The sequence below is a fragment of the Equus caballus genome, chromosome 1, assembly GCF_041296265.1.
Source record: "Equus caballus isolate H_3958 breed thoroughbred chromosome 1, TB-T2T, whole genome shotgun sequence".
Taxonomy (NCBI): Eukaryota; Metazoa; Chordata; class Mammalia; order Perissodactyla; family Equidae; genus Equus; species Equus caballus.
The window spans coordinates 80,490,715-80,516,072 of record NC_091684.1 but is presented as its reverse complement, the minus strand read 5'-3'; the positions used below and the strand labels follow the sequence as shown (position 1 = coordinate 80,516,072).

Sequence of the window (25,358 nt, the reverse complement as noted above, 5' to 3'; positions counted from 1 at the left end):
CAGACGTACAGAACCCCCTCCCCGACGACCACAGCGTCCACAGTCTGCTCGAGCGCAGGTAGGGACATTACCCAGGGTCTCCCACAGGTTAGCTCACCCGTTAAGTCTCCTTAGTTTTACCAAGATGGCTAGCACGCCGAGGATGGACGGATGAGCGCCACGGTGTGATTACGGGGAGGGAAACGCACGTCGGAACACCCGTTGGTGCCTCCCGACGTCACCGGTATCCCCGTCCCGAGACCTCTGGGCTTCAGGGTTCTGGGCCGCAGCCCTCTCCCGTCGTCCACCCGGGATCCAGTGCACGATGTCTGCACTGCCCATCTCAAGAGTTTGGGCCCTGTGGGCGTTCTTGGATCCCGTTGGAAAGGGGACCTCGGGACGCGAGGGAGAGGAAAGGGCCGGGGGGCCGGGGTGGGGGGCGGGGGGCGGGCTGGGGGAAAGAGAGCGACGCCATCAACGCATGTCTGACCAGGACCTCGGCTGTGCCAGGCTCTCCATTTCCCACGGCACCGCGTCCCGTCGTCGGGGACGCCGCCTCTCGTCGGGACGTGTTGGTCTGCCGTCGGTCCTCCCGTCCCAGGCACGAGGCGGCGAACTCCCCCAAAGGCAGAGATTTTGGCACCTGCGTCCTCGGCTGCTGGGTCCGGCCCCAAGCAGGCACGCGGCCCGCAGGTGCCGGGCGAATGTCGGCGGAAAGCACTATGCTCACAGGGAAGGACGGCAGACGATGAGCGCGCACCAACCAGTGCCGCGCTCCGTGCTGAGCGGTGTGCTCCGTGCTCCCGCTTCCGCGCTCGCAACAACGCCACCGACGAGGCACTAACAGGACCCCCTTTCCAACCAGATGAGGCAACTGCCGCTCAGGGAGGGCGAGTCCCTCGCAGGAACGGCGGCCCTTGCTGCCGAGCCTTCGTTTGAGACCAAGCCTCCGGGCCCGCACTCCGGGAAACTTACGGAGACACAGCCCCAGTTCTCCCAGCAGAACACGCTCATCGGAGGTCAGATTGGGGGAGCCGTCGGAACCAGAACCACCCAGGGCGCTACCCTGCAGGGAGCGACGCGCGGCCCGCCCCGCCCCGCCACCCCGCCATCCCGGGCAAGCAGGAAGCAGGCCACAGGTGCCCTGGGTCTGCTCTGGCAGGGAAAGTGGGGCCCACGGGAAAAGGGAAACACGAGGATATTCGCTCCCAGGATGATTGCTGAACGGTGAGAGGATGGAGGTTGAGGTCCTCTCTTCCTGCTCTGCCCGCATGTCCCAGCTTCTCCACAGCGAGCAACTATTGCTTTCTGTCTGCGGTGGGGAAGAGACGGCTTACCTTGATGAATTCCCCCCTTGAAAATGTAAAAGTCCGTGCGATCTGAGGCAAGTCTCCCCTCTCCTCCTCCCTGTCATCCCCGCTCTCCTCCCCTGGAGCAAACTCCCCTCCCGCTTTCCCGGATCCCCTTTCCGCGATAGTCTGCGCGGACACAGGCAGGGGAAGAGCAGACTTTCAAAGCTGCCCGAGCCGCACGATATGAAAGCTCAAGCCAAGGAGCCAGGAAGGGCTGGCCGCTGAGGACGGAAATGTCCTCTCGGGGGACTCGTCCACTCCCTCTGGCAGACAGAGGCCAGGAGGGGGGCAGGACAGAGTGAGGCACCTGAGTGAGGGGACACCAAAACCCTGGGCCAGCGCAGCAAGATTCCTAATCCTTCCATCCAGTCTGTTCAGAATCAAAACGGATGCAAGGGATCCACGAGGAGCCAGACACCGACCTTTCAAACGAAGGCAGGACCCCCCCCCCCCAAAAGACAAAAGCGAAGACGGAGACGGAGTTGCATCCCAGCCGGGGAGCGGGGGGAGGCGCTTGAAACTTAGACACTTGGGGAAGGGGACGTCTTTAAGGAAAGACAACACAAAAGGACCCGTACCAACTCCGGTGCGGAAACGAGGGTTTCTCGCGAACGACGGTATCAAGGACAGCCAGGTACCGACTTGGAGAAGCTGACACACGGCGCAGGCATCAGAAAATCCAGAAGCCGTCCCGCTTGGGATGGATGGCCAGGCCCGGAAGGCTCCTCTCGAGCCCAGTGGGCCCCGTCCTTCTGTAGGTGCTGTTTGGAGAGGCCTGACCCGGGGTCTTTCCTAGATGGGCTCTGGAAGACGGAGGGGCTGCTGGCAGCTTGCTGAAGCTGTCCGGGCCTCCGCAGCCCGGAGCGGGATCCGTTCCATCGCACACCACGACTCGACCAACTGCTTGGGTGCCGCGCCGGCCGAGTGGACCGCTAGGGTCTCTCAGGAGCCTGGCGGGTGGGAAGAGGCCGCCGAGGACAGAGGGAGCCCGCCGGACGAGGGCGGCGTCGGGGGCACGGCCACGCGGGGCCGGCCCCGGTTGGCCCTGGGTTCCCGTGGGGCCGCGAGGTGGAAGGGCTGGGCGGCGGCGGCGGCGGTGGCGGCGGCGGTGGCCGCGGCCGCGGGGCACTCGCGCGGCTGGACAGCGGTGGGGGCGTGGCGGGGCGATGGGGCGACCGGTGAGGAGGGAGGAGGGGCGGGAGGAGCGTGGAGGGAGCGGCGCTGGGGCCGTTGGGGGGGGCGCAAAAGGAGAGGGAGGCGGCGGGAGGCAAAAGCCTACAGCACCCGGTATTCCCAGGCGGTCTCCCATCCAAGTACTAACCAGGCCCGACCCTGCTTAGCTTCCGAGATCAGACGAGATCGGGCGCGTTCAGGGTGGTATGGCCGTAGACGCTGGCGGCTGCCGCCGGCGCCCCTAAGAAGCCTCGCGCGCGCGCGCGCTGTCGCCTGGCCCCTGTGACGCGCCGTCGCCTGGCGTCTGTGACGCGCGCGCCCGAGCCCCTGTGACGCGCACCGGCCGCCCGCGTCCCCTGCGCCCCGCGCTCCGCCGCCTGCCGCCTGCCTGCCACTGCCTCCCGCCGCCGCCGCCGCCGCCGCCGCCGCCGCCGCCGCGGCCAGCCAAACCCTGCCCTGCCCTGCCCTGCCCTGCCCTGCCCTGCCCTGCCGCCCGCCCAGGGCGCGGGAGGCCTCGGGCACCCCGGGGACTGTGGGCGGGCGGGGCGCAAGTCTAGGCGCTCTCCCAAGCCGGCCCCGGACGCTCCAGGCCTCCTGTCCGCCCGCATCCCGGCGACGGGTCGCAGGACATCCGGCTGCTCTGCTCGGGGACAGGTGGCCCGGGGCGTCGGGCGCGTCGGCGCGTCGGCGCGTCAGCGCGTCGGGGCCCCGGGCCGGCGAGGCCCCTCCGGCCCGAGGCGCCTCCCAACGAACCCGGGCCCAACAACCCCCGGCGGCCGCCGCTCCGGCCCGGCCCCAACTTGCCCAAATCCAGCTGGAGCCACCGGCGCGACCAGAGGGCATCACCGGAAAGCCCTCCGGGGCGGGCGGCGGGGCGCGGGGAGACCAGGGCGGGCCACCCTTCCCCGCCCCGCCCCGCGCCCCGCCCACGGGACCCGGACCGCGCCCTCAACCCCAGGCCCCGCGGCCACCCTGGACAGCTCCTGACTGACCGACCTGAGAGACACAGAGACAGAGACAGAGACAGAGGCAGAGACAGAGAGATTGAGAGGATCCGAGACACGGACCCAGACAGACACCCCCCGGGACAGACACACAGACGCTCACGCTGACACAGAGAGGCCCTGCCCAAGAGGCAGCTTCCCCACAGGAGGGCGGTGGTGCTTGAGCTGGGCCCGGGCAAGGAGGCGGGGGCCCTGGGGCTGGCGATCACCCCTGGGGCCCTGGGACGTGCAGACAGGGTCTCAGGAGTGCAGCGCTCCTGGGATCCCTGTCCCGCGACCCGGACGCCCAGGAGCCACGGACAGGCAGCCGGGCTCGGGCTCGCTCTCGCTCTCGCTCTCGCTCTCGCTCTCGCTCTGTGTGTGCGCGTTTTTGTGTGCGCGTGCGTGTTTGTGTGTTTCTTTCCTTCTCTCTTCGCCTCTTCGTTCTGGCTCTTTTCCTCTTTCTGCGGGGCGCCCCCGGACTTCCTGAGTTGACAGAACGAGCAGCCAGAAAAGTCAGGACACGGAGAACTTCGCCCGAGAAACCAACGCAATCTACCAGACGTACAGAACCCCCTCCCCGACGACCACAGCGTCCACAGTCTGCTCGAGCGCAGGTAGGGACATTACCCAGGGTCTCCCACAGGTTAGCTCACCCGTTAAGTCTCCTTAGTTTTACCAAGATGGCTAGCACGCCGAGGATGGACGGATGAGCGCCACGGTGTGATTACGGGGAGGGAAACGCACGTCGGAACACCCGTTGGTGCCTCCCGACGTCACCGGTATCCCCGTCCCGAGACCTCTGGGCTTCAGGGTTCTGGGCCGCAGCCCTCTCCCGTCGTCCACCCGGGATCCAGTGCACGATGTCTGCACTGCCCATCTCAAGAGTTTGGGCCCTGTGGGCGTTCTTGGATCCCGTTGGAAAGGGGACCTCGGGACGCGAGGGAGAGGAAAGGGCCGGGGGGCCGGGGTGGGGGGCGGGGGGCGGGCTGGGGGAAAGAGAGCGACGCCATCAACGCATGTCTGACCAGGACCTCGGCTGTGCCAGGCTCTCCATTTCCCACGGCACCGCGTCCCGTCGTCGGGGACGCCGCCTCTCGTCGGGACGTGTTGGTCTGCCGTCGGTCCTCCCGTCCCAGGCACGAGGCGGCGAACTCCCCCAAAGGCAGAGATTTTGGCACCTGCGTCCTCGGCTGCTGGGTCCGGCCCCAAGCAGGCACGCGGCCCGCAGGTGCCGGGCGAATGTCGGCGGAAAGCACTATGCTCACAGGGAAGGACGGCAGACGATGAGCGCGCACCAACCAGTGCCGCGCTCCGTGCTGAGCGGTGTGCTCCGTGCTCCCGCTTCCGCGCTCGCAACAACGCCACCGACGAGGCACTAACAGGACCCCCTTTCCAACCAGATGAGGCAACTGCCGCTCAGGGAGGGCGAGTCCCTCGCAGGAACGGCGGCCCTTGCTGCCGAGCCTTCGTTTGAGACCAAGCCTCCGGGCCCGCACTCCGGGAAACTTACGGAGACACAGCCCCAGTTCTCCCAGCAGAACACGCTCATCGGAGGTCAGATTGGGGGAGCCGTCGGAACCAGAACCACCCAGGGCGCTACCCTGCAGGGAGCGACGCGCGGCCCGCCCCGCCCCGCCACCCCGCCATCCCGGGCAAGCAGGAAGCAGGCCACAGGTGCCCTGGGTCTGCTCTGGCAGGGAAAGTGGGGCCCACGGGAAAAGGGAAACACGAGGATATTCGCTCCCAGGATGATTGCTGAACGGTGAGAGGATGGAGGTTGAGGTCCTCTCTTCCTGCTCTGCCCGCATGTCCCAGCTTCTCCACAGCGAGCAACTATTGCTTTCTGTCTGCGGTGGGGAAGAGACGGCTTACCTTGATGAATTCCCCCCTTGAAAATGTAAAAGTCCGTGCGATCTGAGGCAAGTCTCCCCTCTCCTCCTCCCTGTCATCCCCGCTCTCCTCCCCTGGAGCAAACTCCCCTCCCGCTTTCCCGGATCCCCTTTCCGCGATAGTCTGCGCGGACACAGGCAGGGGAAGAGCAGACTTTCAAAGCTGCCCGAGCCGCACGATATGAAAGCTCAAGCCAAGGAGCCAGGAAGGGCTGGCCGCTGAGGACGGAAATGTCCTCTCGGGGGACTCGTCCACTCCCTCTGGCAGACAGAGGCCAGGAGGGGGGCAGGACAGAGTGAGGCACCTGAGTGAGGGGACACCAAAACCCTGGGCCAGCGCAGCAAGATTCCTAATCCTTCCATCCAGTCTGTTCAGAATCAAAACGGATGCAAGGGATCCACGAGGAGCCAGACACCGACCTTTCAAACGAAGGCAGGACCCCCCCCCCCCCAAAAGACAAAAGCGAAGACGGAGACGGAGTTGCATCCCAGCCGGGGAGCGGGGGGAGGCGCTTGAAACTTAGACACTTGGGGAAGGGGACGTCTTTAAGGAAAGACAACACAAAAGGACCCGTACCAACTCCGGTGCGGAAACGAGGGTTTCTCGCGAACGACGGTATCAAGGACAGCCAGGTACCGACTTGGAGAAGCTGACACACGGCGCAGGCATCAGAAAATCCAGAAGCCGTCCCGCTTGGGATGGATGGCCAGGCCCGGAAGGCTCCTCTCGAGCCCAGTGGGCCCCGTCCTTCTGTAGGTGCTGTTTGGAGAGGCCTGACCCGGGGTCTTTCCTAGATGGGCTCTGGAAGACGGAGGGGCTGCTGGCAGCTTGCTGAAGCTGTCCGGGCCTCCGCAGCCCGGAGCGGGATCCGTTCCATCGCACACCACGACTCGACCAACTGCTTGGGTGCCGCGCCGGCCGAGTGGACCGCTAGGGTCTCTCAGGAGCCTGGCGGGTGGGAAGAGGCCGCCGAGGACAGAGGGAGCCCGCCGGACGAGGGCGGCGTCGGGGGCACGGCCACGCGGGGCCGGCCCCGGTTGGCCCTGGGTTCCCGTGGGGCCGCGAGGTGGAAGGGCTGGGCGGCGGCGGCGGCGGCGGCGGCGGCGGTGGCCGCGGCCGCGGGGCACTCGCGCGGCTGGACAGCGGTGGGGGCGTGGCGGGGCGATGGGGCGACCGGTGAGGAGGGAGGAGGGGCGGGAGGAGCGTGGAGGGAGCGGCGCTGGGGCCGTTGGGGGGGGCGCAAAAGGAGAGGGAGGCGGCGGGAGGCAAAAGCCTACAGCACCCGGTATTCCCAGGCGGTCTCCCATCCAAGTACTAACCAGGCCCGACCCTGCTTAGCTTCCGAGATCAGACGAGATCGGGCGCGTTCAGGGTGGTATGGCCGTAGACGCTGGCGGCTGCCGCCGGCGCCCCTAAGAAGCCTCGCGCGCGCGCGCGCTGTCGCCTGGCCCCTGTGACGCGCCGTCGCCTGGCGTCTGTGACGCGCGCGCCCGAGCCCCTGTGACGCGCACCGGCCGCCCGCGTCCCCTGCGCCCCGCGCTCCGCCGCCTGCCGCCTGCCTGCCACTGCCTCCCGCCGCCGCCGCCGCCGCCGCCGCCGCCGCCGCCGCGGCCAGCCAAACCCTGCCCTGCCCTGCCCTGCCCTGCCCTGCCCTGCCCTGCCGCCCGCCCAGGGCGCGGGAGGCCTCGGGCACCCCGGGGACTGTGGGCGGGCGGGGCGCAAGTCTAGGCGCTCTCCCAAGCCGGCCCCGGACGCTCCAGGCCTCCTGTCCGCCCGCATCCCGGCGACGGGTCGCAGGACATCCGGCTGCTCTGCTCGGGGACAGGTGGCCCGGGGCGTCGGGCGCGTCGGCGCGTCGGCGCGTCAGCGCGTCGGGGCCCCGGGCCGGCGAGGCCCCTCCGGCCCGAGGCGCCTCCCAACGAACCCGGGCCCAACAACCCCCGGCGGCCGCCGCTCCGGCCCGGCCCCAACTTGCCCAAATCCAGCTGGAGCCACCGGCGCGACCAGAGGGCATCACCGGAAAGCCCTCCGGGGCGGGCGGCGGGGCGCGGGGAGACCAGGGCGGGCCACCCTTCCCCGCCCCGCCCCGCGCCCCGCCCACGGGACCCGGACCGCGCCCTCAACCCCAGGCCCCGCGGCCACCCTGGACAGCTCCTGACTGACCGACCTGAGAGACACAGAGACAGAGACAGAGACAGAGGCAGAGACAGAGAGATTGAGAGGATCCGAGACACGGACCCAGACAGACACCCCCCGGGACAGACACACAGACGCTCACGCTGACACAGAGAGGCCCTGCCCAAGAGGCAGCTTCCCCACAGGAGGGCGGTGGTGCTTGAGCTGGGCCCGGGCAAGGAGGCGGGGGCCCTGGGGCTGGCGATCACCCCTGGGGCCCTGGGACGTGCAGACAGGGTCTCAGGAGTGCAGCGCTCCTGGGATCCCTGTCCCGCGACCCGGACGCCCAGGAGCCACGGACAGGCAGCCGGGCTCGGGCTCGCTCTCGCTCTCGCTCTCGCTCTCGCTCTCGCTCTGTGTGTGCGCGTTTTTGTGTGCGCGTGCGTGTTTGTGTGTTTCTTTCCTTCTCTCTTCGCCTCTTCGTTCTGGCTCTTTTCCTCTTTCTGCGGGGCGCCCCCGGACTTCCTGAGTTGACAGAACGAGCAGCCAGAAAAGTCAGGACACGGAGAACTTCGCCCGAGAAACCAACGCAATCTACCAGACGTACAGAACCCCCTCCCCGACGACCACAGCGTCCACAGTCTGCTCGAGCGCAGGTAGGGACATTACCCAGGGTCTCCCACAGGTTAGCTCACCCGTTAAGTCTCCTTAGTTTTACCAAGATGGCTAGCACGCCGAGGATGGACGGATGAGCGCCACGGTGTGATTACGGGGAGGGAAACGCACGTCGGAACACCCGTTGGTGCCTCCCGACGTCACCGGTATCCCCGTCCCGAGACCTCTGGGCTTCAGGGTTCTGGGCCGCAGCCCTCTCCCGTCGTCCACCCGGGATCCAGTGCACGATGTCTGCACTGCCCATCTCAAGAGTTTGGGCCCTGTGGGCGTTCTTGGATCCCGTTGGAAAGGGGACCTCGGGACGCGAGGGAGAGGAAAGGGCCGGGGGGCCGGGGTGGGGGGCGGGGGGCGGGCTGGGGGAAAGAGAGCGACGCCATCAACGCATGTCTGACCAGGACCTCGGCTGTGCCAGGCTCTCCATTTCCCACGGCACCGCGTCCCGTCGTCGGGGACGCCGCCTCTCGTCGGGACGTGTTGGTCTGCCGTCGGTCCTCCCGTCCCAGGCACGAGGCGGCGAACTCCCCCAAAGGCAGAGATTTTGGCACCTGCGTCCTCGGCTGCTGGGTCCGGCCCCAAGCAGGCACGCGGCCCGCAGGTGCCGGGCGAATGTCGGCGGAAAGCACTATGCTCACAGGGAAGGACGGCAGACGATGAGCGCGCACCAACCAGTGCCGCGCTCCGTGCTGAGCGGTGTGCTCCGTGCTCCCGCTTCCGCGCTCGCAACAACGCCACCGACGAGGCACTAACAGGACCCCCTTTCCAACCAGATGAGGCAACTGCCGCTCAGGGAGGGCGAGTCCCTCGCAGGAACGGCGGCCCTTGCTGCCGAGCCTTCGTTTGAGACCAAGCCTCCGGGCCCGCACTCCGGGAAACTTACGGAGACACAGCCCCAGTTCTCCCAGCAGAACACGCTCATCGGAGGTCAGATTGGGGGAGCCGTCGGAACCAGAACCACCCAGGGCGCTACCCTGCAGGGAGCGACGCGCGGCCCGCCCCGCCCCGCCACCCCGCCATCCCGGGCAAGCAGGAAGCAGGCCACAGGTGCCCTGGGTCTGCTCTGGCAGGGAAAGTGGGGCCCACGGGAAAAGGGAAACACGAGGATATTCGCTCCCAGGATGATTGCTGAACGGTGAGAGGATGGAGGTTGAGGTCCTCTCTTCCTGCTCTGCCCGCATGTCCCAGCTTCTCCACAGCGAGCAACTATTGCTTTCTGTCTGCGGTGGGGAAGAGACGGCTTACCTTGATGAATTCCCCCCTTGAAAATGTAAAAGTCCGTGCGATCTGAGGCAAGTCTCCCCTCTCCTCCTCCCTGTCATCCCCGCTCTCCTCCCCTGGAGCAAACTCCCCTCCCGCTTTCCCGGATCCCCTTTCCGCGATAGTCTGCGCGGACACAGGCAGGGGAAGAGCAGACTTTCAAAGCTGCCCGAGCCGCACGATATGAAAGCTCAAGCCAAGGAGCCAGGAAGGGCTGGCCGCTGAGGACGGAAATGTCCTCTCGGGGGACTCGTCCACTCCCTCTGGCAGACAGAGGCCAGGAGGGGGGCAGGACAGAGTGAGGCACCTGAGTGAGGGGACACCAAAACCCTGGGCCAGCGCAGCAAGATTCCTAATCCTTCCATCCAGTCTGTTCAGAATCAAAACGGATGCAAGGGATCCACGAGGAGCCAGACACCGACCTTTCAAACGAAGGCAGGACCCCCCCCCCCCAAAAGACAAAAGCGAAGACGGAGACGGAGTTGCATCCCAGCCGGGGAGCGGGGGGAGGCGCTTGAAACTTAGACACTTGGGGAAGGGGACGTCTTTAAGGAAAGACAACACAAAAGGACCCGTACCAACTCCGGTGCGGAAACGAGGGTTTCTCGCGAACGACGGTATCAAGGACAGCCAGGTACCGACTTGGAGAAGCTGACACACGGCGCAGGCATCAGAAAATCCAGAAGCCGTCCTGCTTGGGATGGATGGCCAGGCCCGGAAGGCTCCTCTCGAGCCCAGTGGGCCCCGTCCTTCTGTAGGTGCTGTTTGGAGAGGCCTGACCCGGGGTCTTTCCTAGATGGGCTCTGGAAGACGGAGGGGCTGCTGGCAGCTTGCTGAAGCTGTCCGGGCCTCCGCAGCCCGGAGCGGGATCCGTTCCATCGCACACCACGACTCGACCAACTGCTTGGGTGCCGCGCCGGCCGAGTGGACCGCTAGGGTCTCTCAGGAGCCTGGCGGGTGGGAAGAGGCCGCCGAGGACAGAGGGAGCCCGCCGGACGAGGGCGGCGGCCGGGGGCACGGCCACGCGGGGCCGGCCCCGGTTGGCCCTGGGTTCCCGTGGGGCCGCGAGGTGGAAGGGCTGGGCGGCGGCGGCGGCGGGGCGGCGGCGGTGGCCGCGGCCGCGGGGCACTCGCGCGGCTGGACAGCGGTGGGGGCGTGGCGGGGCGATGGGGCGACCGGTGAGGAGGGAGGAGGGGCGGGAGGAGCGTGGAGGGAGCGGCGCTGGGGCCGTTGGGGGGGCGCAAAAGGAGAGGGAGGCGGCGGGAGGCAAAAGCCTACAGCACCCGGTATTCCCAGGCGGTCTCCCATCCAAGTACTAACCAGGCCCGACCCTGCTTAGCTTCCGAGATCAGACGAGATCGGGCGCGTTCAGGGTGGTATGGCCGTAGACGCTGGCGGCTGCCGCCGGCGCCCCTAAGAAGCCTCCGCGCGCGCGCGCTGTCGCCTGGCCACTGTGACGCGCCGTCGCCTGGCCCCTGTGACGCGCGCGCCCGAGCCCCTGTGACGCGCACCGGCCGCCCGCGTCCCCTGCGCCCCGCGCTCCGCCGCCTGCCGCCTGCCTGCCACTGCCTCCCGCCGCCGCCGCCGCCGCCGCCGCCGCCGCCGCGGGCCAGCCAAACCCTGCCCTGCCCTGCCCTGCCCTGCCCTGCCCTGCCCTGCCCGCCCAGGGCGCGGGAGGCCTCGGGCACCCCGGGGACTGTGGGCGGGCGGGGCGCAAGTCTAGGCGCTCTCTCCTGCCGGCCCCGGACGCTCCAGGCCTCCTGTCCGCCCGCATCCCGGCGACGGGTCGCAGGACATCCGGCTGCTCTGCTCGGGGACAGGTGGCCCGGGGCGTCGGGCGCGGCGCGCGTCGGCGCGTCAGCGCGTCGGGGCCCCGGGCCGGCGAGGCCCTCCGGCCCGAGGCGCCTCCCAACGAACCCGGGCCCAACAACCCCCGGCGGCCGCCGCTCCGGCCCGGCCCCAACTTGCCCAAATCCAGCTGGAGCCACCGGCGCGACCAGAGGGCATCACCGGAAACCCCTCCGGGCGGGCGGCGGGGCGCGGGGAGACCAGGGCGGGCCACCCTTCCCCGCCCCGCCCGCGCCCCGCCCACGGGACCCGGACCGCGCCCTCAACCCCAGGCCCCGCGGCCACCCTGGACAGCTCCTGACTGACCGACCTGAGAGACACAGAGACAGAGACAGAGACAGAGGCAGAGACAGAGAGATTGAGAGGATCCGAGACACGGACCCAGACAGACACCCCCGGGACAGACACACAGACGCTCACGCTGACACAGAGAGGCCCTGCCCAAGAGGCAGCTTCCCCACAGGAGGGCGGTGGTGCTTGAGCTGGGCCCGGGCAAGGAGGCGGGGGCCCTGGGGCTGGCGATCACCCCTGGGGCCCTGGGACGTGCAGACAGGGTCTCAGGAGTGCAGCGCTCCTGGGATCCCTGTCCGCGACCCGGACGCCCAGGAGCCACGGACAGGCAGCCGGGCTCGGGCTCGCTCTCGCTCTCGCTCTCGCTCTCGCTCTCGCTCTGTGTGTGCGCGTTTTTGTGTGCGCGTGCGTGTTTGTGTGTTTCTTTCCTTCTCTTCGCCTCTTCGTTCTGGCTCTTTCCTCTTTCTGCGGGGCGCCCCCGGACTTCCTGAGTTGACAGAACGAGCAGCCAGAAAAGTCAGGACACGGAGAACTTCGCCCGAGAAACCAACGCAATCTACCAGACGTACAGAACCCCTCCCCGACGACCACAGCGTCCACAGTCTGCTCGAGCGCAGGTAGGGACATTACCCAGGGTCTCCCACAGGTTAGCTCACCCGTTAAGTCTCCTTAGTTTTACCAAGATGGCTAGCACGCCGAGGATGGACGGATGAGCGCCACGGTGTGATTACGGGGAGGGAAACGCACGTCGGAACACCCGTTGGTGCCTCCCGACGTCACCGGTATCCCCGTCCCGAGACCTCTGGGCTTCAGGGTTCTGGGCCGCAGCCCTCTCCCGTCGTCCACCCGGGATCCAGTGCACGATGTCTGCACTGCCCATCTCAAGAGTTTGGGCCCTGTGGGCGTTCTTGGATCCCGTTGGAAAGGGGACCTCGGGACGCGAGGGAGAGGAAAGGGCCGGGGGCCGGGGTGGGGGGCGGGGGGCGGGCTGGGGGAAAGAGAGCGACGCCATCAACGCATGTCTGACCAGGACCTCGGCTGTGCCAGGCTCTCCATTTCCCCACGGCACCGCGTCCCGTCGTCGGGGACGCCGCCTCTCGTCGGGACGTGTTGGTCTGCCGTCGGTCCTCCCGTCCCAGGCACGAGGCGGCGAACTCCCCAGAGATTTTGGCACCTGCGTCCTCGGCTGCTGGGTCCGGCCCCAAGCAGGCACGCGGCCCGCAGGCCGGGCGAATGTCGGCGGAAAGCACTATGCTCACAGGGAAGGACGGCAGACGATGAGCGCGCACCAACCAGTGCCGCGCTCCGTGCTGAGCGGTGTGCTCCGTGCTCCCGCTTCCGCGCTCGCAACAACGCCACCGACGAGGCACTAACAGGACCCCCTTTCCAACCAGATGAGGCAACTGCGCTCAGGGAGGGCGAGTCCCTCGCAGGAACGGCGGCCCTTGCTGCCGAGCCTTCGTTTGAGACCAAGCCTCCGGGCCCGCACTCCGGGAAACTTACGGAGACACAGCCCCAGTTCTCCCAGCAGAACACGCTCATCGGAGGTCAGATTGGGGGAGCCGTCGGAACCAGAACCACCCAGGGCGCTACCCTGCAGGGAGCGACGCGCGGCCCGCCCCGCCGCCACCCCGCCATCCCGGGCAGCAGGAAGCAGGCCACAGGTGCCCTGGGTCTGCTCTGGCAGGGAAAGTGGGGCCCACGGGAAAAGGGAAACACGAGGATATTCGCTCCCAGGATGATTGCTGAACGGTGAGAGGATGGAGGTTGAGGTCCTCTCTTCCTGCTCTGCCCGCATGTCCCAGCTTCTCCACAGCGAGCAACTATTGCTTTCTGTCTGCGGTGGGGAAGAGACGGCTTACCTTGATGAATTCCCCCCTTGAAAATGTAAAAGTCCGTGCGATCTGAGGCAAGTCTCCTCTCCTCCTCCCTGTCATCCCCGCTCTCCTCCCCTGGAGCAAACTCCCCTCCCGCTTTCCCGGATCCCCTTTCCGCGATAGTCTGCGCGGACACAGGCAGGGGAAGAGCAGACTTTCAAAGCTGCCCGAGCCGCACGATATGAAAGCTCAAGCCAAGGAGCCAGGAAGGGCTGGCCGCTGAGGACGGAAATGTCCTCTCGGGGGACTCGTCCACTCCCTCTGGCAGACAGAGGCCAGGAGGGGGGCAGGACAGAGGAGGCACCTGAGTGAGGGGACACCAAAACCCTGGGCCAGCGCAGCAAGATTCCTAATCCTTCCATCCAGTCTGTTCAGAATCAAAACGGATGCAAGGGATCCACGAGGAGCCAGACACCGACCTTTCAAACGAAGGCAGGACCCCCCCCCCCCCAAAAGACAAAAGCGAAGACGGAGACGGAGTTGCATCCCAGCCGGGGAGCGGGGGGAGGCGCTTGAAACTTAGACACTTGGGGAAGGGGACGTCTTTAAGGAAAGACAACACAAAAGGACCCGTACCAACTCCGGTGCGGAAACGAGGGTTTCTCGCGAACGACGGTATCAAGGACAGCCAGGTACCGACTTGGAGAAGCTGACACACGGCGCAGGCATCAGAAAATCCAGAAGCCGTCCCGCTTGGGATGGATGGCCAGGCCCGGAAGGCTCCTCTCGAGCCCAGTGGGCCCCGTCCTTCTGTAGGTGCTGTTTGGAGAGGCCTGACCCGGGGTCTTTCCTAGATGGGCTCTGGAAGACGGAGGGGCTGCTGGCAGCTTGCTGAAGCTGTCCGGCCTCCGCAGCCCGGAGCGGGATCCGTTCCATCGCACACCACGACTCGACCAACTGCTTGGGTGCCGCGCCGGCCGAGTGGACCGCTAGGGTCTCTCAGGAGCCTGGCGGGTGGGAAGAGGCCGCCGAGGACAGAGGGAGCCCGCCGGACGAGGGCGGCGTCGGGGGCACGGCCACGCGGGGCCGGCCCCGGTTGGCCCTGGGTTCCCGTGGGGCCGCGAGGTGGAAGGGCTGGGCGGCGGCGGCGGCGGCGGCGGCGGCGGTGGCGGCCGCGGGGCACTCGCGCGGCTGGACAGCGGTGGGGGCGTGGCGGGGCGATGGGGCGACCGGTGAGGAGGGAGGAGGGGCGGGAGGAGCGTGGAGGGAGCGGCGCTGGGGCCGTTGGGGGGGCGCAAAAGGAGAGGGAGGCGGCGGGAGGCAAAAGCTCACAGCACCCGGTATTCCCAGGCGGTCTCCCATCCAAGTACCAACCAGGCCCGACCCTGCTTAGCTTCCGAGATCAGACGAGATCGGGCGCGTTCAGGGTGGTATGGCCGTAGACGCTGGCGGCTGCCGCCGGCGCCCCTAAGAAGCCTCGCGCGCGCGCGCGCTGTCGCCTGGCCACTGTGACGCGCCGTCGCCTGGCGTCTGTGACGCGCGCGCCCGAGCCCCTGTGACGCGCACCGGCCGCCCGCGTCCCCTGCGCCCCGCGCTCCGCCGCCTGCCGCCTGCCTGCCACTGCCTCCCGCCGCCGCCGCCGCCGCCGCCGCCGCCGCGGCCAGCCAAACCCTGCCCTGCCCTGCCCTGCCCTGCCCTGCCCTGCCCTGCCGCCCGCCCAGGCGCGGGAGGCCTCGGGCACCCCGGGGACTGTGGGCGGGCGGGGCGCAAGTCTAGGCGCTCTCCCAAGCCGGCCCCGGACGCTCCAGGCCTCCTGTCCGCCCGCATCCCGGCGACGGGTCGCAGGACATCCGGCTGCTCTGCTCGGGGACAGGTGGCCCGGGGCGTCGGGCGCGTCGCGCGCGTCGGCGCGTCAGCGCGCCGGGGCCCCGGGCCGGCGAGGCCCCTCCGGCCCGAGGCGCCTCCCAACGAACCCGGGCCCAACAACCCCCGGCGGCCGCCGCTCCGGCCCGGCCCCAACTTGCCCAAATCCAGCTGGAGCCACCGGCGCGACCAGAGGGCATCACCGGAAACCCTCCGGCGGGCGGCGGGGCGCGGGGAGACCAGGGCGGGCCACCCTTCCCCGCCCCGCCCCGCGCCCCGCCCACGGGACCCGGACCGCGCCTCAACCCCAGGCCCCGCGGCCACCCTGGACAGCTCCTGACTGACCGACCTGAGAGACACAGAGACAGAGACAGAGACAGAGGCAGAGACAGAGAGATTGAGAGGATCCGAGACACGGACCCAGACAGACACCCCCCGGGACAGACACACAGACGCTCACGCTGACACAGAGAGGCCCTGCCCAAGAGGCAGCTTCCCCACAGGAGGGCGGTGGTGCTTGAGCTGGGCCCGGGCAAGGAGGCGGGGGCCCTGGGGCTGGCGATCACCCCTGGGGCCCTGGGACGTGCAGACAGGGTCTCAGGAGTGCAGCGCTCCTGGGATCCCCTGTCCCGCGACCCGGACGCCCAGGAGCCACGGACAGGCAGCCGGGCTCGGGCTCGCTCTCGCTCTCGCTCTCGCTCTCGCTCTCGCTCTGTGTGTGCGCGTTTTTGTGTGCGCGTGCGTGTTTGTGTGTTTCTTTCCTTCTCTCTCTCGCTCTTCGTTCTGGCTCTTTCTCTTTCTGCGGGGCGCCCCGGACTCCTGAGTTGACAGAACGAGCAGCCAGAAAAGTCAGGACACGGAGAACTTCGCCCGAGAAACCAACGCAATCTACCAGACGTACAGAACCCCCTCCCCGACGACCACAGCGTCCACAGTCTGCCTCGAGCGCAGGTAGGGACATTACCCAGGGTCTCCCACAGGTTAGCTCACCCGTTAAGTCTCCTTAGTTCTACCAAGATGGCTAGCACGCCGAGGATGGACGGATGAGCGCCACGGTGTGATTACGGGGAGGGGAAACGCACGTCGGAACACCCGTTGGTGCCTCCCGACGCCACCGGTATCCCCGTCCCGAGACTCTGGGCTTCAGGGTTCTGGGCCGCAGCCCTCTCCCGTCGTCCACCCGGGATCCAGTGCACGATGTCTGCACTGCCCATCTCAAGAGTTTGGGCCCTGTGGGCGTTCTTGGATCCCGTTGGAAAGGGGACCTCGGGACGCGAGGGAGAGGAAAGGGCCGGGGGCCGGGGTGGGGGCGGGGGGCGGGCTGGGGGAAAGAGAGCGACGCCATCAACGCATGTCTGACCAGGACTCGGCTGTGCCAGGCTCTCCATTTCCCACGGCACCGCGTCCCGTCGTCGGGGACGCCGCCTCTCGTCGGGACGTGTTGGTCTGCCGTCGGTCCTCCCGTCCCAGGCACGAGGCGGCGAACTCCCCCAAAGGCAGAGATTTTGGCACCTGCGTCCTCGGCTGCTGGGTCCGGCCCCAAGCAGGCACGCGGCCCGCAGGTGCCGGGCGAATGTCGGCGGAAAGCACTATGCTCACAGGGAAGGACGGAGACGATGAGCGCGCACCAACCAGTGCCGCGCTCCGTGCTGAGCGGTGTGCTCCGTGCTCCCGCTTCCGCGCTCGCAACAACGCCACCGACGAGGCACTAACAGGACCCCCTTTCCAACCAGATGAGGCAACTGCCGCCAGGGAGGGCGAGTCCCTCGCAGGAACGGCGGCCCTTGCTGCCGAGCCTTCGTTTGAGACCAAGCCTCCGGGCCCGCACTCCGGGAAACTTACGGAGACACAGCCCCAGTTCTCCCAGCAGAACACGCTCATCGGAGGTCAGATTGGGGGAGCCGTCGAGAACCAGAACCACCCAGGGCGCTACCCTGCAGGGAGCGACGCGCGGCCCGCCCCGCCCCGCCACCCCGCCATCCCGGGCAAGCAGGAAGCAGGCCACAGGTGCCCTGGGTCTGCTCTGGCAGGGAAAGTGGGGCCCACGGGAAAAGGGAAACACGAGGATATTCGCTCCCAGGATGATTGCTGAACGGTGAGAGGATGGAGGTTGAGGTCCCTCTCTTCCTGCTCTGCCCGCATGTCCCAGCTTCTCCACAGCGAGCAACTATTGCTTTCTGTCTGCGGTGGGGAAGAGACGGCTTACCTTGATGAATTCCCCCTTGAAAATGTAAAAGTCCGTGCGATCTGAGGCAAGTCTCCCCTCTCCTCCTCCCTGTCATCCCCGCTCTCCTCCCCCTGGAGCAAACTCCCTCCCGCTTCCCGGATCCCCTTTCCGCGATAGTCTGCGCGGACACAGGCAGGGGAAGAGCAGACTTTCAAAGCTGCCCGAGCCGCACGATATGAAAGCTCAAGCCAAGGAGCCAGGAAGGGCTGGCCGCTGAGGACGGAAATGTCCTCTCGGGGGACTCGTCCACTCCTCTGGCAGACAGAGGCCAGGAGGGGGCAGGACAGAGTGAGGCACCTGAGTGAGGGGACACCAAAACCCTGGGCCAGCGCAGCAAGATTCCTAATCCTTCCATCCAGTCTGTTCAGAATCAAAACGGATGCAAGGGATCCACGAGGAGCCAGACACCGACCTTTCAAACGAAGGCAGGACCCCCCCCCCCCCCAAAAGACAAAAGCGAAGACGGAGACGGAGTTGCATCCCAGCCGGGGAGCGGGGGGAGGCGCTGAAACTTAGACACTTGGGGGGAAGGGGACGTCTTTAAGGAAAGACAACACAAAAGGACCCGTACCAACTCCGGTGCGGAAACGAGGGTTTCTCGCGAACGACGGTATCAAGGACAGCCAGGTACCGACTTGGAGAAGCTGACACACGGCGCAGGCATCAGAAAATCCAGAAGCCGTCCCGCTTGGGATGGATGGCCAGGCCCGGAAGGCTCCTCTCGAGCCCAGTGGGCCCCGTCCTTCTGTAGGTGCTGTTTGGAGAGGCCTGACCCGGGGTCTTTCCTAGATGGGCTCTGGAAGACGGAGGGGCTGCTGGCAGCTTGCTGAAGCTGTCCGGGCCTCCGCAGCCCGGAGCGGGATCCGTTCCATCGCACACCACGACTCGACCAACTGCTTGGGTGCCGCGCCGGCCGAGTGGACCGCTAGGGTCTCTCAGGAGCCTGGCGGGTGGGAAGAGGCCGCCGAGGACAGAGGGAGCCCGCCGGACGAGGGCGGCGGTCGGGGGCACGGCTGGCGCGGGGCCGGCCCCGGTTGGCCCTGGGTTCCCCGTGGGGCCGCGAGGTGGAAGGGCTGGGCGGCGGCGGCGGCGGTGGCGGCGGCGGTGGCCGCGGCCGCGGGGCACTCGCGCGGCTGGACAGCGGTGGGGGCGTGGCGGGGCGATGGGGCGACCGGGTGAGGAGGGAGGAGGGGCGGGAGGAGCGTGGAGGGAGCGGCGCTGGGGCCGTTGGGGGGGGCGCAAAAGGAGAGGGAGGCGGCGGGAGGCAAAAGCCTACAGCACCCGGTATTCCCAGGCGGTCTCCCATCCAAGTCCTAACCAGGCCCGACCCTGCTTAGCTTCCGAGATCAGACGAGATCGGGCGCGTTCAGGGTGGTATGGCCGTAGACGCTGGCGGCTGCCGCCGGCGCCCCCTAAGAAGCCTCGCGCGCGCTGTCGCCTGGCCCCTGTGACGCGCCGTCGCCTGGCGTCTGTGACGCGCGCGCCCGAGCCCCTGTGACGCGCACCGGCCGCCCGCGTCCCCTGCGCCCCGCGCTCCGCCGCCTGCCGCCTGCCTGCCACTGCCTCCCGCCGCCGCCGCCGCCGCCGCCGCCGCCGCCGCCGCGGCCAGCCAAACCCTGCCCTGCCCTGCCCTGCCCTGCCCTGCCCTGCCCTGCCGCCCGCCCAGGGCGCGGGAGGCCTCGGGCACCCCGGGGACTGGGGCGGGCGGGGCGCAAGTCTAGGCGCTCTCCCAAGCCGGCCCCGGACGCTCCAGGCCTCCTGTCCGCCCGCATCCCGGCGACGGGTCGCAGGACATCCGGCTGCTCTGCTCGGGGACAGGTGGCCGGGGCGTCGGGCGCGTCGGCGCGGTCGGCGCGTCAGCGCGTCGGGGCCCCGGGCCGGCGAGGCCCCTCCGGCCCGAGGCGCCTCCCAACGAACCCGGGCCCAACAACTCCCGGCGGCCGCCGCCTCCGGCCCGGCCCCAACTTGCCCAAATCCAGCTGGAGCCACCGGCGCGACCAGAGGGCATCACCGGAAACCCTCCGGGGCGGGCGGCGGGGCGCGGGGAGACCAGGGCGGGCCACCCTTCCCCTCGCCCCGCCCCCGCGCCCCGCCCACGGGACCCGGACCGCGCCCTCAACCCCAGGCCCCGCGGCCACCCTGGACAGCTCCTGACTGACCGACCTGAGAGACACAGAGACAGAGACAGAGACAGAGGCAGAGACAGAGAGATTGAGAGGATCCGAGACACGGACCCAGACAGACACCCCCCGGGACAGACACACAGACGCTCACGCTGACACAGAGAGGCCCTGCCCAAGAGGCAGCTTCCCCACAGGAGGGCGGTGGTGCTTGAGCTGGGCCCGGGCAAGGAGGCGGGGGCCCTGGGGCTGGCGATCACCCCTGGGGCCCTGGGACGTGCAGACAGGGTCTCAGGAGTGCAGCGCTCCTGGGATCCCTGTCCCGCGACCCGGACGCCCAGGAGCCACGGACAGGCAGCCGGGCCTGGCTCGCTTTCGCTCTCGCTCTCGCTCTCGCTCTCGCTCTGTGTGTGCGCGTTTTTGTGTGCGCGTGCGTGTTTGTGTGTTTCTTTCCTTCTCTCTTTCTCCTCTTCGTTCTGGCTCTTTCTTCTTTCTGCGGGGCGCCCCGGACTTCCTGAGTTGACAGAACGAGCAGCCAGAAAAGTCAGGACACGGAGAACTTCGCCCGAGAAACCAACGCAATCTACCAGACGTACAGAACCCTCCCCGACGACCACAGCGTCCACAGTCTGCTCGAGCGCAGGTAGGGACATTACCCAGGGTCTCCCACAGGTTAGCTCACCCGTTAAGTCTCCTTAGTTTTACCAAGATGGCTAGCACGCCGAGGATGGACGGATGAGCGCCACGGTGTGATTACGGGGAGGGAAACGCACGTCGGAACACCCGTTGGTGCCTCCCGACGTCACCGGTATCCCCGTCCCGAGACCTCTGGGCTTCAGGGTTCTGGGCCGCAGCCCTCTCCCGTCGTCCACCCGGGATCCAGTGCACGATGTCTGCACTGCCCATCTCAAGAGTTTGGGCCCTGTGGGCGTTCTTGGATCCCGTTGGAAAGGGGACCTCGGGACGCGAGGGAGAGGAAAGGGCCGGGGGCCGGGGTGGGGGCGGGGGGCGGGCTGGGGAAAGAGAGCGACGCCATCAACGCATGTCTGACCAGGACCTCGGCTGTGCCAGGCTCTCCATTTCCCACGGCACCGCGTCCCGTCGCCGGGGACGCCGCCTCTCGTCGGGACGTGTTGGTCTGCCGTCGGTCCTCCCGTCCCAGGCACGAGGCGGCGAACTCCCCCAAAGGCAGAGATTTTGGCACCTGCGTCCTCGGCTGCTGGGTCCGGCCCCAAGCAGGCACGCGGCCCGCAGGTGCCGGCGAATGTCGGCGGAAAGCACTATGCTCACAGGGAAGGACGGCAGACGATGAGCGCGCACCAACCAGTGCCGCGCTCCGTGCTGAGCGGTGTGCTCCGTGCTCCCGCTTCCGCGCTCGCAACAACGCCACCGACGAGGCACTAACAGGACCCCTTTCCAACCAGATGAGGCAACTGCCGCTCAGGGAGGGCGAGTCCCTCGCAGGAACGGCGGCCCTTGCTGCCGAGCCTTCGTTTGAGACCAAGCCTCCGGGCCCGCACTCCGGGAAACTTACGGAGACACAGCCCCAGTTCTCCCAGCAGAACACGCTCATCGGAGGTCAGATTGGGGGAGCCGTCGGAACCAGAACCACCCAGGGCGCTACCCTGCAGGGAGCGACGCGCGGCCCGCCCCCCCCCCCCACCCCCCCCACCCCGGCCAAGCAGGAAGCAGGCCACAGGTGCCCTGGGTCTGCTCTGGCAGGGAAAGTGGGGCCCACGGGAAAAGGGAAACACGAGGATATTCGCTCCCAGGATGATTGCTGAACGGTGAGAGGATGGAGGTTGAGGTCCTCTCTTCCTGCTCTGCCCGCATGTCCCAGCTTCTCCACAGCGAGCAACTATTGCTTTCTGTCTGCGGTGGGGAAGAGACGGCTTACCTTGATGAATTCCCCCCTTGAAAATGTAAAAGTCCGTGCGATCTGAGGCAAGTCTCCCCTCTCCTCCTCCCTGTCATCCCCGCTCTCCTCCCCTGGAGCAAACTCCCTCCCGCTTTCCCGGATCCCCTTTCCGCGATAGTCTGCGCGGACACAGGCAGGGGAAGAGCAGACTTTCAAAGCTGCCCGAGCCGCACGATATGAAAGCTCAAGCCAAGGAGCCAGGAAGGGCTGGCCGCTGAGGACGGAAATGTCCTCTTCGGGGGACTCGTCCACTCTCTGGCAGACAGAGGCCAGGAGGGGGGCAGGACAGAGTGAGGCACCTGAGTGAGGGGACACCAAAACCCTGGGCCAGCGCAGCAAGATTCCTAATCCTTCCATCCAGTCTGTTCAGAATCAAAACGGATGCAAGGGATCCACGAGGAGCCAGACACCGACCTTTCAAACGAAGGCAGGACCCCCCCCCCCCCAAAAGACAAAAGCGAAGACGGAGACGGAGTTGCATCCCAGCCGGGGAGCGGGGGGAGGCGCTTGAAACTTAGACACTTGGGGAAGGGGACGTCTTTAAGGAAAGACAACACAAAAGGACCCGTACCAACTCCGGTGCGGAAACGAGGGTTTCTCGCGAACGACGGTATCAAGGACAGCCAGGTACCGACTTGGAGAAGCTGACACACGGCGCAGGCATCAGAAAATCCAGAAGCCGTCCCGCTGGGATGGATGGCCAGGCCCGGAAGGCCCTCTCGAGCCCAGTGGGCCCCGTCCTTCTGTAGGTGCTGTTTGGAGAGGCCTGACCCGGGGTCTTTCCTAGATGGGCTCTGGAAGACGGAGGGCTGCTGGCAGCTTGCTGAAGCTGTCCGGGCCTCCGCAGCCCGGAGCGGGATCCGTTCCATCGCACACCACGACTCGACCAACTGCTTTGGGTGCCGCGCCGGCCGAGTGGACCGCTAGGTCTCTCAGGAGCCTGGCGGGTGGGAAGAGGCCGCCGAGGACAGAGGGAGCCTGCCGGACGAGGGCGGCGTCGGGGCACGGCCACGCGGGGCCGGCCCCGGTTGGCCCTGGGTTCCCGTGGGGCCGCGAGGTGGAAGGGCTGGGCGGCGGCGGGGCGGTGGCGGCGGCGGTGGCCGCGGCCGCGGGCACTCGCGCGCTGGACAGCGGTGGGGGCGTGGCGGGGCGATGGGGCGACCGGTGAGGAGGGAGGAGGGGGGGAGGAGCGTGGAGGGAGCGGCGCGGGGGCCGTTGGGGGGCGCAAAAGGAGAGGGAGGCGGCGGGAGGCAAAGCCTACAGCACCCGGTATTCCCAGGCGGTCTCCCATCCAAGTACTAACCAGGCCCGACCCTGCTTAGCTTCCGAGATCAGACGAGATCGGGCGCGTTCAGGGTGGTATGGCCGTAGACGCTGGCGGCTGCCGCCGGCGCCCCTAAGAAGCCCCGTGCGCGCGCGCGCTGTCGCCTGGCCCCTGTGACGCGCCCGCCTGGCGTCAGGACGCGCGCCCGAGCCCCGGTGACGCGCACCGGCCGCCCGCGTCCCCTGCGCCCGCGCTCCGCCGCCTGCCGCCTGCCCGCCACTGCCTCCGCCGCCGCCGCCGCCGCCGCCGCCGCCGCGGCCAGCCAAACCCTGCCCTGCCCTGCCCTGCCCCGCCCTGCCCCGCCCTGCCGCCCGCCCAGGGCGCGGGGAGGCCGGGCACCCCGGGGACTGTGGGCGGGCGGGGCGCAAGTCTAGGCGTCTCCCAAGCCGGCCCCGGACGCTCCAGGCCTCCTGTCCGCCCGCATCCCGGCGACGGGTCGAGGACATCCGGCTGCTCTGCTCGGGGACAGGTGGCCCGGGGCGTCGGGCGCGCCGGCGCGCCGGCGCGTCAGCGGCTGGGGCCCCGGGCCGGCGAGGCCCTCCGGCCCGAGGCGCCTCCCAACGAACCCGGGCCCAACAACCCCCGCGGCCGCCGCCCGGCCCGGCCCCAACTTGCCCAAATCCAGCTGGAGCCACCGGCGCGACCAGAGGGCATCACCGGAAAGCCCTCCGGGGCGGGCGGCGGGGCGCGGGGAGACCAGGGCGGGCCACCCTTCCCCGCCCCGCCCCGGGCCCCGCCCACGGGACCCGGACCGCGCCCTCAACCCCAGGCCCCGCGGCCACCCTGGACAGCTCCTGACTGACCGACCTGAGACACAGAGACAGAGACAGAGACAGAGGCAGAGACAGAGAGATTGAGAGGATCCGAGACACGGACCCAGACAGACACCCCCGGGACAGACACACAGACGCTCACGCTGACACAGAGAGGCCCTGCCCAAGAGGCAGCTTCCCCACAGGAGGGCGGTGGTGCTTGAGCTGGGCCCGGGCAAGGAGGCGGGGGCCCTGGGGCTGGCGATCACCCCTGGGGCCCTGGGACGTGCAGACAGGGTCTCAGGAGTGCAGCGCTCCTGGGATCCCTGTCCCGCGACCCGGACGCCCAGGAGCCACGGACAGGCAGCCGGGCTCGGGCTCGCTTCTCGCTCTCGCTCTCGCTCTCGCTCTCGCTCTGTGTGTGCGCGCGTTTGTGTGCGCGTGCGTGTTTGTGTGTTTCTCTTCTCTCTCTCTCTTCTCCTCTTCTCTTCTCTCTCTTCCTCTTTCTGCGGGGCGCCCCCGGACTTCCTGAGTTGACAGAACGAGCAGCCAGAAAAGTCAGGACACGGAGAACTTCGCCCGAGAAACCAACGCAATCTACCAGACGACAGAACCCCCTCCCCGACGACCACAGCGTCCACAGTCTGCTCGAGCGCAGGTAGGGACATTACCCAGGGTCTCCCACAGGTTAGCTCACCCGTTAAGTCTCCTTAGTTTTACCAAGATGGCTAGCACGCCGAGGATGGACGGATGAGCGCCACGGTGTGATTACGGGGAGGGAAACGCACGTCTGAACACCCGTTGGTGCCTCCCGACGTCACCGGTATCCCCGTCCCGAGACCTCTGGGCTTCAGGTTCTGGGCCGCAGCCCTCCCGTCGTCCACCCGGGATCCAGTGCACGATGTCTGCACTGCCCATCTCAAGAGTTTGGGCCCTGTGGGCGTTCTTGGATCCCGTTGGAAAGGGGACCTCGGGACGCGAGGGAGAGGAAAGGGCCGGGGGCCGGGGTGGGGGGCGGGGGGCGGGCTGGGGAAAGAGAGCGACGCCATCAACGCATGTCTGACCAGGACCTCGGCTGTGCCAGGCCTCCATTTCCCACGGCACCGCGTCCCCGTCGGCCGGGGACGCCGCCCTCTCGTCGGGACGTGTTGGTCTGCCGCCGCCGGTCCCTCCCGTCCCAGGCACGAGGCGGCGAACTCCCCCAAAGGCAGAGATTTTGGCACCTGCGTCCTCGGCTGCTGGGTCCGGCCCCAAGCAGGCACGCGGCCCGCAGGTGCCGGGCGAATGTCGGCGGAAAGCACTATGCTCACAGGGAAGGACGGCAGACGATGAGCGCGCACCAACCAGTGCCGCGCTCCGTGCTGAGCGGTGCTCCGTGCTCCCGCTTCCGCGCTCGCAACAACGCCACCGACGAGGCACTAACAGGACCCCCTTTCCAACCAGATGAGGCAACTGCCGCTCAGGGAGGGCGAGTCCCTCGCAGGAACGGCGGCCCTTGCTGCCGAGCCTCGTTTGAGACCAAGCCTCCGGGCCCGCACTCCGGGAAACTTACGGAGACACAGCCCCAGTTCTCCCAGCAGAACACGCTCATCGGAGGTCAGATTGGGGGAGCCGTCGGAACCAGAACCACCCAGGGCGCTACCCTGCAGGGAGCGACGCGCGGCCTGCCCCGCCCCGCCACCCCGCCATCCCGGGCAGCAGGAAGCAGGCCACAGGTGCCCTGGGTCTGCTCTGGCAGGGAAAGGGGCCCACGGGAAAAGGGAAACACGAGGAT

The 25,358-nt window shown here is 68.1% G+C and overlaps 6 non-coding genes across 6 annotated transcripts; all 6 read right to left on the bottom strand.

Moving 5' to 3' along the window:
* Positions 1-2,603: 2,603 nt before the first annotated feature.
* Positions 2,604-2,722, bottom strand: LOC138919301 (5S ribosomal RNA). Its single transcript, XR_011429366.1, has one exon. It is a non-coding gene; the product is annotated as a 5S ribosomal RNA (ribosomal RNA).
* A 3,928-nt stretch (positions 2,723-6,650) lies between these two features.
* On the bottom strand, positions 6,651-6,769 carry LOC138919300 (5S ribosomal RNA). The gene has a single exon (XR_011429363.1). It is a non-coding gene; the product is annotated as a 5S ribosomal RNA (ribosomal RNA).
* Positions 6,770-10,695: 3,926 nt separating this feature from the next.
* On the bottom strand, positions 10,696-10,814 carry LOC138919299 (5S ribosomal RNA). The gene has a single exon (XR_011429362.1). It is a non-coding gene; the product is annotated as a 5S ribosomal RNA (ribosomal RNA).
* Positions 10,815-14,705: 3,891 nt separating this feature from the next.
* On the bottom strand, positions 14,706-14,824 carry LOC138919257 (5S ribosomal RNA). Its single transcript, XR_011429279.1, has one exon. It is a non-coding gene; the product is annotated as a 5S ribosomal RNA (ribosomal RNA).
* Positions 14,825-18,739: 3,915 nt separating this feature from the next.
* Positions 18,740-18,858, bottom strand: LOC138919164 (5S ribosomal RNA). The gene has a single exon (XR_011429137.1). It is a non-coding gene; the product is annotated as a 5S ribosomal RNA (ribosomal RNA).
* A 3,904-nt stretch (positions 18,859-22,762) lies between these two features.
* LOC138919292 (5S ribosomal RNA) lies at positions 22,763-22,881 on the bottom strand. The gene has a single exon (XR_011429353.1). It is a non-coding gene; the product is annotated as a 5S ribosomal RNA (ribosomal RNA).
* Positions 22,882-25,358: the final 2,477 nt, after the last annotated feature.